This window comes from Monopterus albus, unplaced genomic scaffold, assembly GCF_001952655.1.
Source record: "Monopterus albus unplaced genomic scaffold, M_albus_1.0 scaffold88.1, whole genome shotgun sequence".
Taxonomy (NCBI): Eukaryota; Metazoa; Chordata; class Actinopteri; order Synbranchiformes; family Synbranchidae; genus Monopterus; species Monopterus albus.
This window is the reverse complement of record NW_018127968.1, coordinates 939,621-952,429: the sequence shown is the minus strand read 5'-3', so window position 1 is coordinate 952,429 and position 12,809 is coordinate 939,621. Positions and strand designations below refer to the sequence as shown.

The window sequence follows — 12,809 nt, the reverse complement described above, 5'->3', positions numbered from 1 at the left end:
GAGTCCTGCAGAAGTCGACATAAAAGTACCAGCCAGCAGTGTATTCATAATGTCTATGCTACAGTTTAGACAAAGACTAAAATGTCTCATGAATCTTTCTCTTTTGATGCTTCAATGTACAGGAAATACATTCTGCCACAAAGAAGGGAAATCCCCACAATGTAATGCCAGGTACACACACATACACACACACACACACACACAGGAATATCCACAATCATGCATTTACATATCCAGAGACACGTGTATATTCAAAAGCATAAAACTGAGTCCCACTCAAATTCAGACACACTAATTAACCAAGTTTCTTAAATGAATCACTGTGCTGGAATAAGCACATCTGGGAGCATGTTCAAAGCAACGTCTGCACAGTGGCTGCCCTAACCAAACAGGAATACAAATCTAACAGGCGCTGCTGCCAAAAAAAAGAAGATTCACATACTGAGCAAGAAAGACAGTGGTGAAAAATTCATCAACTTCACAAAATCAATAGGAACACAAGAAGTCAAACCTTTCTAACAGAGAGACAAGGGAGGTAATTCCTCTGACCTTTCCACAGGCCTGTGACTCTGGGTGATAGCAACTAATAATGATGAGGATCAATTCTCAGTTTAGGTCTTTTACCCAGTGTGAGGGTGAGGGGTGCTGCAAAATCGATGAGTGTCATAAAAACTCTCTGCACAATGGAGAAAGTGCAAAGCCCACAAGTGTCCACACAAGGGAATGTAGTGGCTTTACAATCAAGCTTGTCCTGAGGCAAGACTGCACAGGCTACAGAGGTGTTACAAAAGGACACCTCAGAAACTTCTTCCACTTATTATAACCTGCTTATTTAGAAAGCAGTATTCATTCCATGGGTGTAGACTGCACCCCGCAGAAACAGTCAAGACACGACTGTATGCAACACTTTAACAGAGATGGGCAAACAAACCAAACACACAAATGCAAAGCCAACCATTTAGTAAGGACCCTTAAAACATATCCAGTAAAGCAGTAAAGCTCATTTTTGTTTCTTGTCCTAGTGTGGCATCGTATTCTCCTCTTTCTGTTGCACCAAGCAGCAATTTGCTCACCACTGCCCCCGGTGGTTGAAGAGTAGGGGGATACCCATTTCAAATGCTCAAGTAGCCAACTGAGAACCTGGCCACCAAGCAGAGAATGTTAAACCTGCTTAGGGGAAACTAAAACAATTCTGTTCCACTGGGACTGTGACTTGTTTTGTTTACAAGATGCAGCTGCTGCAGTAATCTATTATATTATCTCGTAAAATGACTGCTATTGGCTGCTGCATTATGTTTTATATACGCTTTACAAAATTGCTGATTTATCGTTTAGTAAAGAGCATTTTTCATCCTTTTTTCTTCATTATTAATATCTTGACAAATAGCATATTGTGAACTTTTTTTATTTTATTATTTATGTTTTTGGTATCATTACATCCCTAAGATGTATACATGTTATTACTGATGTGCAAAATTCAACATCAGTTCAGGAAATCCTCCATTTCAAAACTGGTTAGAATTTACAGTATATGTTTCAATCACCTAGGAGCAACTCTGGTTACCATTTTTTAAACCTTTAGAAACAGTCCATACAAAACCAGGAATTGTCAGGTTTCACTGAATTACATGCACTATTTTACCTGCACATTTTACTTTTTTGGCATATCAAAAATGTTCATATGAATAGGGTCTCAAAGAGAAAATGGGGGATCATTTTCTGAAGCTATACACAAAAGAGCAAATGGGCTGCCAGTTCTCACCAAAGCCATTTGATAAGCTTTTGATCTCCGCATCTGTGAATGCTATTTTCACACTTGCAAAACGAAACACAAAGACTTCACCAAAAAGGCGTCATGTCTGAGTGATGCAGCAACCTGCAACACCGGTCAGTTAAAAAGAATCTCACTGTACATCCTCTGAGAACATGCTGAAAGAGATTGCCCTTTTTTTATCCACACGTGTTTATTCCATAGTCTCATTATCCATCAGAAGAGGGCTGAGCTGTTGCATAGTTTGACAGCCACTGGGTTGAACCATGAAAAGAGGAGATATGTAGACATAATGCCAACCATATTATTATTTTTCTCCCATCTCTGCCTGACAGGAAAAAACAGCTGAAGGGCATAGATTGTGTTAAAAAATTCCCTTTCAACCTCAGTCATACTGGGCCATGTTCCCTCTGAATCAGACAGAAGCAGAATCACAGAATCCTCCTCACAATCACATACGAAACAGAGAAACACATAAACAGAATACAGTGCACTGTACTTTCCCAGCAAAGCACCACACAATGACAAACAAACACTCACTGCACCGATGCTCTTTTCTTCAGCTAGGCTAATTTGGATTTTACCGTTTAGAGAAGGTTTGAGTACATTTCTCCTTAAGAAATTACCTGGGCTCACACTTTCTCCATGCCAGTCCTTGTCCTCCAAACAACCATATCAGTGATTGCTTAGGCAACATGCTATCAAAGTGTAATGTTGCAGCTAGGACACACTGCCATTAAACTCTCATCTGGCTGTCAAATCAAATCCACAATGGCACTGTATAGTTTGATACTGCCTGATTCAACTGTAAATTTAAACTGCATTTATGAGAGACGGTGTCCTCGTTCCAAAAATGAAACCAAATCCTAATTTGAGCAACAATCCTGACTGTGATGGTGAGTCCTGTTTGATCCAGTACTCCTGAACCATGATAATATAGCTAAACATTTGTCACTCCAAGAAAGACAAGGATGTGGAGCACCACTGTAACTCAATCTGCCAAGAGGCCTCCTTCTCTAGTCACATTGCTCGCCCCCGGCAATTAAACTGACCAGCAAAGCAGAAAAGCTCAAACCTTAAAAAACAAACAAACATGGAACATCATTTATGGAGAAACTTCACCACTGTGGTTTCAAAGTTAATAAAATGTGCACCAGTTGCAGGCTTCAGCCCACTGGCTTACAGGCATCTGTGTGGCGATACCATATGGTGTTTCCTAATGAGGAGGTTCTGGATGCTGGTATCAGTATACTCATACGAAATTCATTGCACATTGTTGGCCCACTTTGTAAAAGAAAGTCTCCTTGAATCATTGAAGCTGTGAGTTTCTGTTGCAACCAGTCTTCTGTGCACAGTGGTAAGCTTACTAGTCAATCTGAGGCATTAGAAAAGGATTTAAGTAAGAGAGCCGCAATTGTCCAAAGCTCTTTACTTGCTTTTGTTTTTTTTTATTTTACCCCTCAACCTAAGTCGGACACATATCCAGGTAAAAAGAGATTCTAAACCCTGCAGCATCTCATTAGGATTCTCCTAGACATAACTTATAGGCTGCACAATGATGCTGTTAAGGTTTACATTTCAGTAAGTAATTATCTACGGTCCCATTTAGCTGTATTTCACACACTGTAGGTCTAATAAGCACCTATCTAGAAATGAAAAATGTATTAAAAAATTCAAATGCCTGTTTTACATGTTCAACACGTTCAGGATGAAGACTTCTATTATGGATGGGGTCACTCTTTGCACAGTGGGAACTGAAAGGTTAAACACACACGTGCACTCACACATGAGCATATACACATAGGCAGTCTGAATATCCTCTGACCAAGTCAAAGGGTACTGTGTATTAGTAGACTGTAATGAGAAAATGTGTGCCGCTAATTTGAATGTCACAGTTTTCTAGTTAACAGATCCAAAGACACAATTTTAAAAAAGTCAGAAAACAGTAAAAGAAACTAAGCAGCATTTTTAACATTAACCATGGTTGTTATCTTGTGTCTAAGCGAGATGACTAGTGAAATCAGTCTATTCCATCCTAGCTGTTCTTATTAACAAGGTGAAGTTCAAAACAGTTTGTCTCAACTTTTAAAAAGGGCACGTGAGAAACATAAATAAATAACCCAGGTGAATAAATTACCCTGTTCTTTTGACGTTTAACCAGATATTTATGTTGTGGGTTACAGAGCCCAGAGCTCAGCTGCAGGGCGGCTGTCTTCTTGGCTTGCCAGTGGGCAGCTAACCCAGCCATGACACTGGGCACTCCTCATCAATCTTAGTGAAGCCAGCATCACCACTGGACTTAACAATGAGATTTGCTCCCACACGCCCAGATCTGATAGGAACAATGATATGCACTGCCGAACAAACGAGGGACATCCAGAAACACACTTAAACCATACAAATAGTCTGTGGTCTTATATAAAAAGTGACATGAGCTGTTGATAAACATTTAAGAGTGTCTACAAATAATATGGCATGTCTGCAAAACGACATGTGCACACGCATACAGTACAAACAGGATTCATTCATTAGGACAGCGATACTTTTGTTACTCAGTGTTTCCCACTGAATAGGACTTATTTACATTCCTGCCATACTAGACTGTCTGTACTGCACTGTCACTAATCAAACAGGGACACTTTGGGAATTGTTTTAGTTGCATTTATTTTCATATTCAATTCAACATCTTTGACCTGTCAACAATGCAGCCATGTCTTCACTTTCACAATCAGCACAGCCTCATTCACTTCCGTCTTGACAAGAAACATGGATGCCAACACTTCCACCACTAACATGAGCAGATGTTCATAGAAATGTGCTCTGGCTAAAGTAATTTATAAACCTCTGCCATAATTGAAAAAAGGGAACTTTTTGATAAGCAGCCTTTAATAATCTTTGGCCTTTATGGCTTTGGTGTTACCAGACTTCAGATGTTAACTGAACTATAAAAGAAAGCCCTCAAGTTAAACCTGTAAATACATAACTAGACAAGCTAATAATATGAAGTCTGACCACTGACTTGAATCCCAGTAAGATAATAATTCAAAGGATATGATGAACTCTACCTTTTTCTTGGCTCGATCAACTCTACTAACCACTGCTAATTACATTTTTTTTCCTCTTTTGCTTGGAGATGAAAACTCGACCTCAAAATGGCCAATGAGGCAGAATTTATTGTTTACTTCTGAAGCTACAGTATCTCAGGTGTTTCCCACATTTACTTTGACAAATAAAGACCTCTGAATTGTTGTGGAAGAAGCAGAGAAACACTGAAAAATGAAAAGGGTGGTAAGCAAATATTTAATTAGTACAACCTACCAAAGCATTGTCTCCATAAAAAAGAAAATTAACAGGCAGGTTTCTCATATAATTACCAGAATGAACACTTGGCCTCCTCATAGTAAAGAGCCTTAGCTTTGTCTATCAGGTGCCACGATAAAGTTTGTTGGGGTGTAGTGTGTTACATGTCCTTGGACCAAGTGGTTTTCAACTGTATCAGGTCGACTTTGTTCAACACCAAATGTGAACAAATTGAATGAATCAATTAAACAGTGAATAAGCTGGCGTTGATAACAGTGTCTGGGTATGCCGGTAGCAATCATAATGAAGCTGCCATTCCACTCGAATAGCTTAATAATGCTCCACAAGCAGCCACAGGATAGCACATGTTCCTGCTTAGCTCGAACTCTGAATCCGTTCTCCACAAACACTAACCTTCAAGGTGGAGCTTTAATATGCCCCTGTCAAGATCAGTGTCATGTAGTGTATGAGTTTGTTGAGAATGAGTGTGAGAAGTAGAGAACGGGTGAGTGTGTGTGTGTGTGTGAGAGAGAGAGAGAGAGAGAGAGTGAGAAGACTCTTAGTAATAGAACATGAACTAAGAAAATCTAAATTACAGATAATCTGAATAAGAGATATGCACACACACACACACACATTACACACCTACAGTAAGAAGGAAAAAAAAGAAGAGAAAGCAAGAGGCAGCCTGGCAGAAAATTGAGACGGTCGGCCATTTTCCACTCTCCCTCATCCCTCTGGTTTTATGGCCCATGAAGCCTCTTGTCATTGGGACCCACCAGAGAGCTAAGTTAACAGCGCCTGCCCTCGCCCCACCAGCACAAGATATTCCTCTTCATCATTACCTGCCTTAGAGACATGAGAGTACACAGCTGAGGTACAATATAATTCCAGAACAAACAACGGTTAAAACAGAAACAGTGAACAAATCTTCTGTGACCTGCCTAACCTGTTTATGTCTGCTTATGTAGAAAACACACACACACACACACACACACACACACACACACAACATGCAGAGCCATGGTGAGATTTTCTCAGGGCTTAACATGTATTAAGACACGACAAACAAATGTGTTGAAGACTGTGATTCAACACCTGTACTCCCAAAAATACAAGACATATAAATACAAGACACTGGACATAAAATCACTAATGTGATAGATAAATTAGTTGTAATCTGAAGAAGAATTTGCAAGTCTATCTCAAAATAAAGATAGAATTACACGGAAAAGAGAACTACCTTCATTCTCTTTTCTACTTATGAACAGAATCAACAAGGTTCTCAGGCACGATGCTGTTGGACTAGCACCTTTAATAACAAGCAAGCAAATAAATAAATATCAGGGTCAAGACGAGCAGTGCTGCTGTGTTCAGACCACACCAGGAAAAAGGGTGTGACAGAAAAATAAGCTGTTGGTCACAACACACTGGCATAACAGAATTAATATGCATTTATATTAAACAGATTTGATCTCAACTGAGACAGGCGCATTCTTTTAAGCAGCAATAGCAAATTTTAATATTGTAATTATTCACTTAATATTTCATACTATTATGATACAATGGTTCTCTGTGAAAACAGTTTGGTTCTGTGCCTCAAGCTATTGTCTTAATATCTGTTAGCATTGTATATACAGGCTGCAAGACAGTAAGCCAGGGTCAGTATGGGATTATCTTACCTGTCTGACCAATTGCCACTTTTCAGTTCGCTCTAAAGCATATTAAGACTTTTCACTTAATTGCTTTGTAGAAGGGGACTGTGTTAAAGACAATCAGGAATTTCAAAGAAACTTTGAAAGCTTGTACTCACATCCTGCTAAGTGCTACCTCCATCATCCTTGCCACGCTGCCGCAGTAAACAACTTGGCCTTGAAACCCCCTGTTTTCAAGCCTACCACTTTCACACTCTCTCAATCTCCTCTCCTGTCACAGGGGATTGAGGCAGTCGGTGCTGGCCAAACACCATGCAGTCCCACTCTGTTTATCTGTTTGTAATCGCTGCCTTTCCTCTGCGGGGACAAATGGAATCCAATCAGTCTAGCTAAGGAATGACAGGGTCACAGGCCCGACTCACTGGCCAGCTATCTATTTGTCAGTGATGTCAAATGGCGGGGTGGTCCAACATGTTGCTGGGCCAGCAGATCAGTCTGGTATGATAAACAGAGAGAGAGAGTGGGTAGAAAAGACAGAATCAGAGACAAAAGGAAATATACAGTGGAACACTGGACATGGTGTTATCAAAATAAGCTAGACTTGTTTGCAAAAGGTGTGTGCATGAGTGCATCACTGCTTTTGAAGGCACACCCACTGACACACAGACATACGGTCCTTCAAGCTTTTGACACAAACAACAGTCTCACAGAAAAAACATAAATTGTAGGAGAAAACAGAGGCAGTGGTAGCTTTAAGTTGTTCCACATGCATGCACACACTAAGACTATTTATACAAACCTAAACTGTGTCATACTCTGCTGTCTGCTATAGCTGGCTGTTCAAAAAGGGGTGTGCACATGTGTGTGTGAGGTGTTGGGTTCTCAACATCATAAAGGGGAACTGTTAGATACAGGGGTGGCTAAAGGCCACACTGGAGGCCAATCTCAATATGACCTCGGTTAGCAACAGCCGGGGTATCTGAGTGTGAAATGAGGTGTGGGGTGGGTGGATGAGTGGGTAGGGCAGTTAAAGAGGGACTTGAATAGATGTGGCTATAGTAGAAAAGCCAATAGGGCTCTGTACTTGTCCTTCACTTTGTCTCCATCCAAGATTAACATGCTTTATGCATAAACAGAGGGTCCAGGCATATAGGAATTCTTGTGCAGGGCTCTCCTGGAGTCGAGTAAAACATTTAAAGCCAAAAGAACGAACACCAAGTGTAAATATAAGATCACCCAAGAATACAAAAGAACACAAAATACAAAAGAAAACAAGACAAAACAAAAACCAATGACTTGTTCCGTTAGTGCTAGTGTTCCAAAACTTAAGGGAATCCTTTAGGGATGTCTTCACGGTTGCAAGTCCCCCTCAGTCTACAGGGAACAATTCACCACTTTTTAATAAAGAATATGGAAGTGCATTAAGCACTGCGAGTACAGTAGTTATCTTTTTTTAATGACGTTACAGAAGGGCAAGTAAATGCCTAGAGTGTGACTGCCGTTATTTCAAGAGTTCAAATTCAGTGGGAAATCTGAAAGCTTTTCTTTTCATTAAATAAATCAGTGATATGAGAGTCAATTGCTGCTTGGCAGAAATATAGAGGGAAAGAAGTAAAGAATATGTTGCAAGCTGTGCCTCGGTGTAAGGAGCTCATTCTCTGAGAGTAAATTTCACTAGGCACTGGCCACTGGATTTAAAACAATTATGTCAGTCCCGTGGGATGCATAGTGTAGAAAGCACCCATTTCAGTTGGTGTGGAGGTTGTTGTGTCAGAATAAGAGGTGGTGTCACATTACGGAGATAAGGAGAGAAGTACAAGATAACCCTGACTGACTGAGCAGCATCGAGCAACATTAGCTCTTATCACCTCCTTTCAGAAAGGCCGGGAGGGCGAGGCAGGGAGATAGAGAAGAGGAGAAAAAGAGAAGGGGAACTGAAGAGAGGGAAGGAGAAAGACTGTGGAGGTATGGCAAGGCATAGAAAAAGGAGCAGAGGAGGAGAATAGGAGCAGTGGGAACAAGAGAAAGGTCAGTGGGAGGGGAGCAAGAAAAGAATGAGGATGGAGAGTTTAAAACCAGGAAGAATTAAAAATAGATACAAATGAAGGGAGTAGGAATTGAAATGAACAGGTAGCAGCGATGAAAAAAGAAGTGAGAGAATGCAGAATGTAAGTAAAATATTAAGATAAAACAGGAAACAGATGGACTAAAGAACAGAAACAGAGTAAAACAGATCTTAGCTCAAGTACAGCTGAAAATGGGAGGAATGAAGAGAGGAAGGGTCTTAGTGATGCACAGGGAGACAAGTAGGTCTGTAGCAACAGCAGGTTTTAAAAAGAAAAGTGGTATAAGAAGCATATAACATGAAGTTAGACAAGTGTTGATATAATCCAGCCAGAGAATGATTCCAACTGTACAATTACAGACTAAATAAACACTAAGCAGCTGCAGTAAAACTGATGTTTCCTGGGGCCACGTACCATGTCATGCATGGTCAGCCATGCACTCAAATTTAACACAGAGGAAAAAGTGTTTGATACAAGATCGTATCTTTGTCTAGACTTTCTCCTAGACATACCTAAGCATGTGTTAATACTGATGAGATTTTAGCTCCTAAGAAACAGAAGTATGTAATAGAAGCTCCTGTTTTCTCCACGTGCACTGATCCTAAGTTCTTTAAGATGTTAGATTTTTTTTTTCTCACACCTTTTGTCTAAGAGAACTGAGCTCTGCAGATGCATCTAATATCCAAGAACAAACTCAAGTGACATGTTCTCGTTAAGATTCTTACTTCAAGATTCCCACAGTTGTCTTACAGTGTCACATTACGCCTTAACATGTATTGTCTTATTGGTGGCTAGTTGTTAAAGATATCACACATCTTTAAAAACTTTATTTTGCTATAGCACATTATATTCAGCTGAATATTTCTGTTTATTGCATTTGGGTGTGCCTAAAGCAGGTATCTCAGAAATGAGGATCTATTATTACAACCCTGAGGCACTGATAGCTTCCAGCAAATTTAATAGAACAATGTCCAGTCTAACAGACTTCTGTTAGGCACTGGCATCTGAATATCACAGAGGAGAACAGGCAACATAATGACACTAACACATTCATCATTCAAGTGGTTGTGATCTGCATGAATGAAAGTCAATCTACCCTCACACCGGACCAACCAGAGGAGAGCTGGATCACAATGCTGGGTTCTCCCATACTGTGTGTGAACAAAACACGGCACTGCGAGGAGGTTTAGAGGTCAACCAGCATCATCATGTGTTGATCTAAATGTGGCCCAGCATTCCTACTGTATGAACTATGTCAATTGATTTCATATGCTTTACATCTGATGTCGGTGTTCAGCACCGTTGCAAAAAGTAGTGTGCTGCTTGTTTATAGTCTCAGAAATTAGACTGAGTGCAGGACGATGCAGGAGATATCAATGCACAGAAACACCTTTACTTAACCTAGTGTTTCAGTTGCCTACGCCTAACCCCATAACACAATCACAGTCTAATCTTTCTCTAACCTTAAATACAGCAGTCAATGTGTGCATAATATACAAGGTGAGATTTTTTTTACAATGACTGTAAAGTGGGGTTTTGCTGAATCATCAACTACTGACATTTACTTGTCTTTCTTGTTTTTTGTACAATTAACAGATATAAATTAAACAAAACAGAATGACCCGTGCACAGTATTACAGCTGCATTGCTCTTTTATTTCTACTTGAATTCATATTCATAACAAAGTGCTGGTAGTATTGACAAACTGTTGCCTTTTCCTCTTTGACCTCTTGTTTCTCTCCTTTTCATCCATTTTCTGAAATTAGCATATAAAATTCTAAAGGAAGGCATGAGCTTTGAAATTCACTTGTATTTTTCTAAAACGCTATACGCCAGAGATAATATCTCCTATTAAAAGAATATCTTTCAGACTCACTATATTGATGCTTTTATCAAATAAGTGCATTGCTTTGTGTCTAGAAATAAATGCATCCCTGTGGAAAGAACACAGGCACACAGACGCTTTGATCAAGACACAAATACAAATGAATATCAGTATATCAATAAATCAAGTCAAAGTGGAGAAGAAATGCTTTCAACTTCAAAGCCATAAGGACAAGGAAGAAACCTTATGATTTGGGTTAAATATGATCACCAAAAATGTCCAGTCAGTAACGACTGAAGACCTAAGTCAAATATCTACGTTGCATTTCAAAGCCTATTTTCATACACAGAGATTCAGTAGGATCACAGACAGAGCCAAAATCAGGTCACTTGTACCGATTCATTCATTATTCAAGGGGATCTGTTGCTTTGAATTAGCACTGAGGCTTGCATCTTCATTAGTGATCCAAAGGCTTCAATAAGACCACAAATTCTCAGCAGTCGGGTTTTCCTGAGAACAAACTAGGAAGAAACATCAAGAGGAAACGAGAGCTTCTTCCAAATTCATGGACATCAGAAACAGACTGTCTCCAAACAGCTGATATGGCAAAATGTGACAGCCCCAAAGAGAGGACATGAATAGAAATAAGCTTTTCACAAGGAAAAAAAAAAAAAAAGCTTCTTGGAAATCTCTTAGGAGTTGTTTTCTCTTTGTGCCTGAGAACAAAAATAAAAGATGCCTTTGAGGATTGAGATTTCAAAGTTGCCAGAATAAAGTGAGAGATTTGTTGTCTTTACCTGGAGAAGCCACATCCAGCCACACATACAGTAGATTGGTTTTTAGGCCCCAAGGCACATGATCTGAAGATGCGGTATTATTACAACCCAGCTCTGTCAGCCTATCCATCAGCATCGAGAGCTTCTCCAACCCATTGTCAGCTACTAGTTTGGCTGTGGCAAATACAATATGTGAAACCATGCTCACACAATGCCATCTTTTATAAGTTTGACACAATCTGAATGTCTTTTTTTTTTATTCCAAAGGCCAGTGACAAAACAAAATGACTTTACTTTCAACAAACTATAAATGTATAAAAAATAGAGCCAGTGGAGTGTATTTAAATCTGATAGTATAATGCAACTCAATCAATAACAATTTCATCAACCAAGCAATAAGCGTGACCTTTGTAAAGCTTACGTTAACTCAACTCAGGCACCACTTTCACTTCTAAGATGTTCAGTTAGACCACAAGAATTATTACACAGCTAGACTTTCCATGTTCCTTGTGTTGCGTTTGGCTCATTCTCCTTCTATTCAAGACAGTCACAGTTGTCACTGACTAATCAATGCAGCAGCTGTCATGTCTTCAGAAGGAAGTGACTAGACTGTTTTGTTCCATATCACCACACCACAGCAAACTGATGCTATCATTAACTTTCCTCAAAACATATTTGATTGCCTGAGCAAAGACATGGAATCCTCTGGCGTCCATGCCCAAGGCAGTTTTCCTCATCTGCCACGTTGGAGATGGTTTTGATTTGTCTAAACTAAAACACGCTGAGTTACATTAATGAGATGTGGGTAAATAAAATATACATTAGGTGCACATAGTAAAAATCTTTCAACTAAAAACTTGCCAGTTTAATTAAAAGATCCGACGCATCTGTCTTCATTTGGTAAATCCCAACCCAGGCATTAAAGGGAAACATGCTCACAGGACCTTCATTACAGCGGAGGACATCTGTGTTAGTAATTGTCCAAGCTAAAAGGTATTAAAGGAAGTGGAACAACAAATATGAAATAATGTAGAAACTGGGGTGTCACTGAAAATAACATACTGCTCTCCAGTGGAAAACAGTTCAGCTTTAAGGGCCAGGTTAAAAGAAGCTGGTGTAGAAATGATTACCTAAAAATGCCAGGGAGTTAACAAAAGAAAGGCCGTCACATGAAGTCACGATGTGTTTGTCTCTTGGCATTGTTTGAAATGGGTGCAGTTATATCAAGTCCATTGACAACACCTGTCAGTCATTTCTTAACAACCAACAATTAACTACTGTTCTGTATTTTAATTATGTTGAATTTGAGGTGTATTTGTTGCACATAATTCGGCATCTACCTGGGGCCTGTGGGAACTGTCCAATACAACCATATTTACACTGGTGGCTGCTTTGTGTTTCCACAGGAGCAGTCAG

The 12,809-nt window shown here is 39.7% G+C and overlaps 1 protein-coding gene across 1 annotated transcript in view; it reads right to left on the bottom strand.

Annotated features, from left to right (window-relative positions):
* The window catches only part of LOC109964399 (receptor tyrosine-protein kinase erbB-4), a 300,706-nt gene that overhangs the window by 232,417 nt on the left and 55,480 nt on the right, over positions 1 to 12,809 (bottom strand). The gene's annotated exons all lie outside the window — the stretch shown is intronic.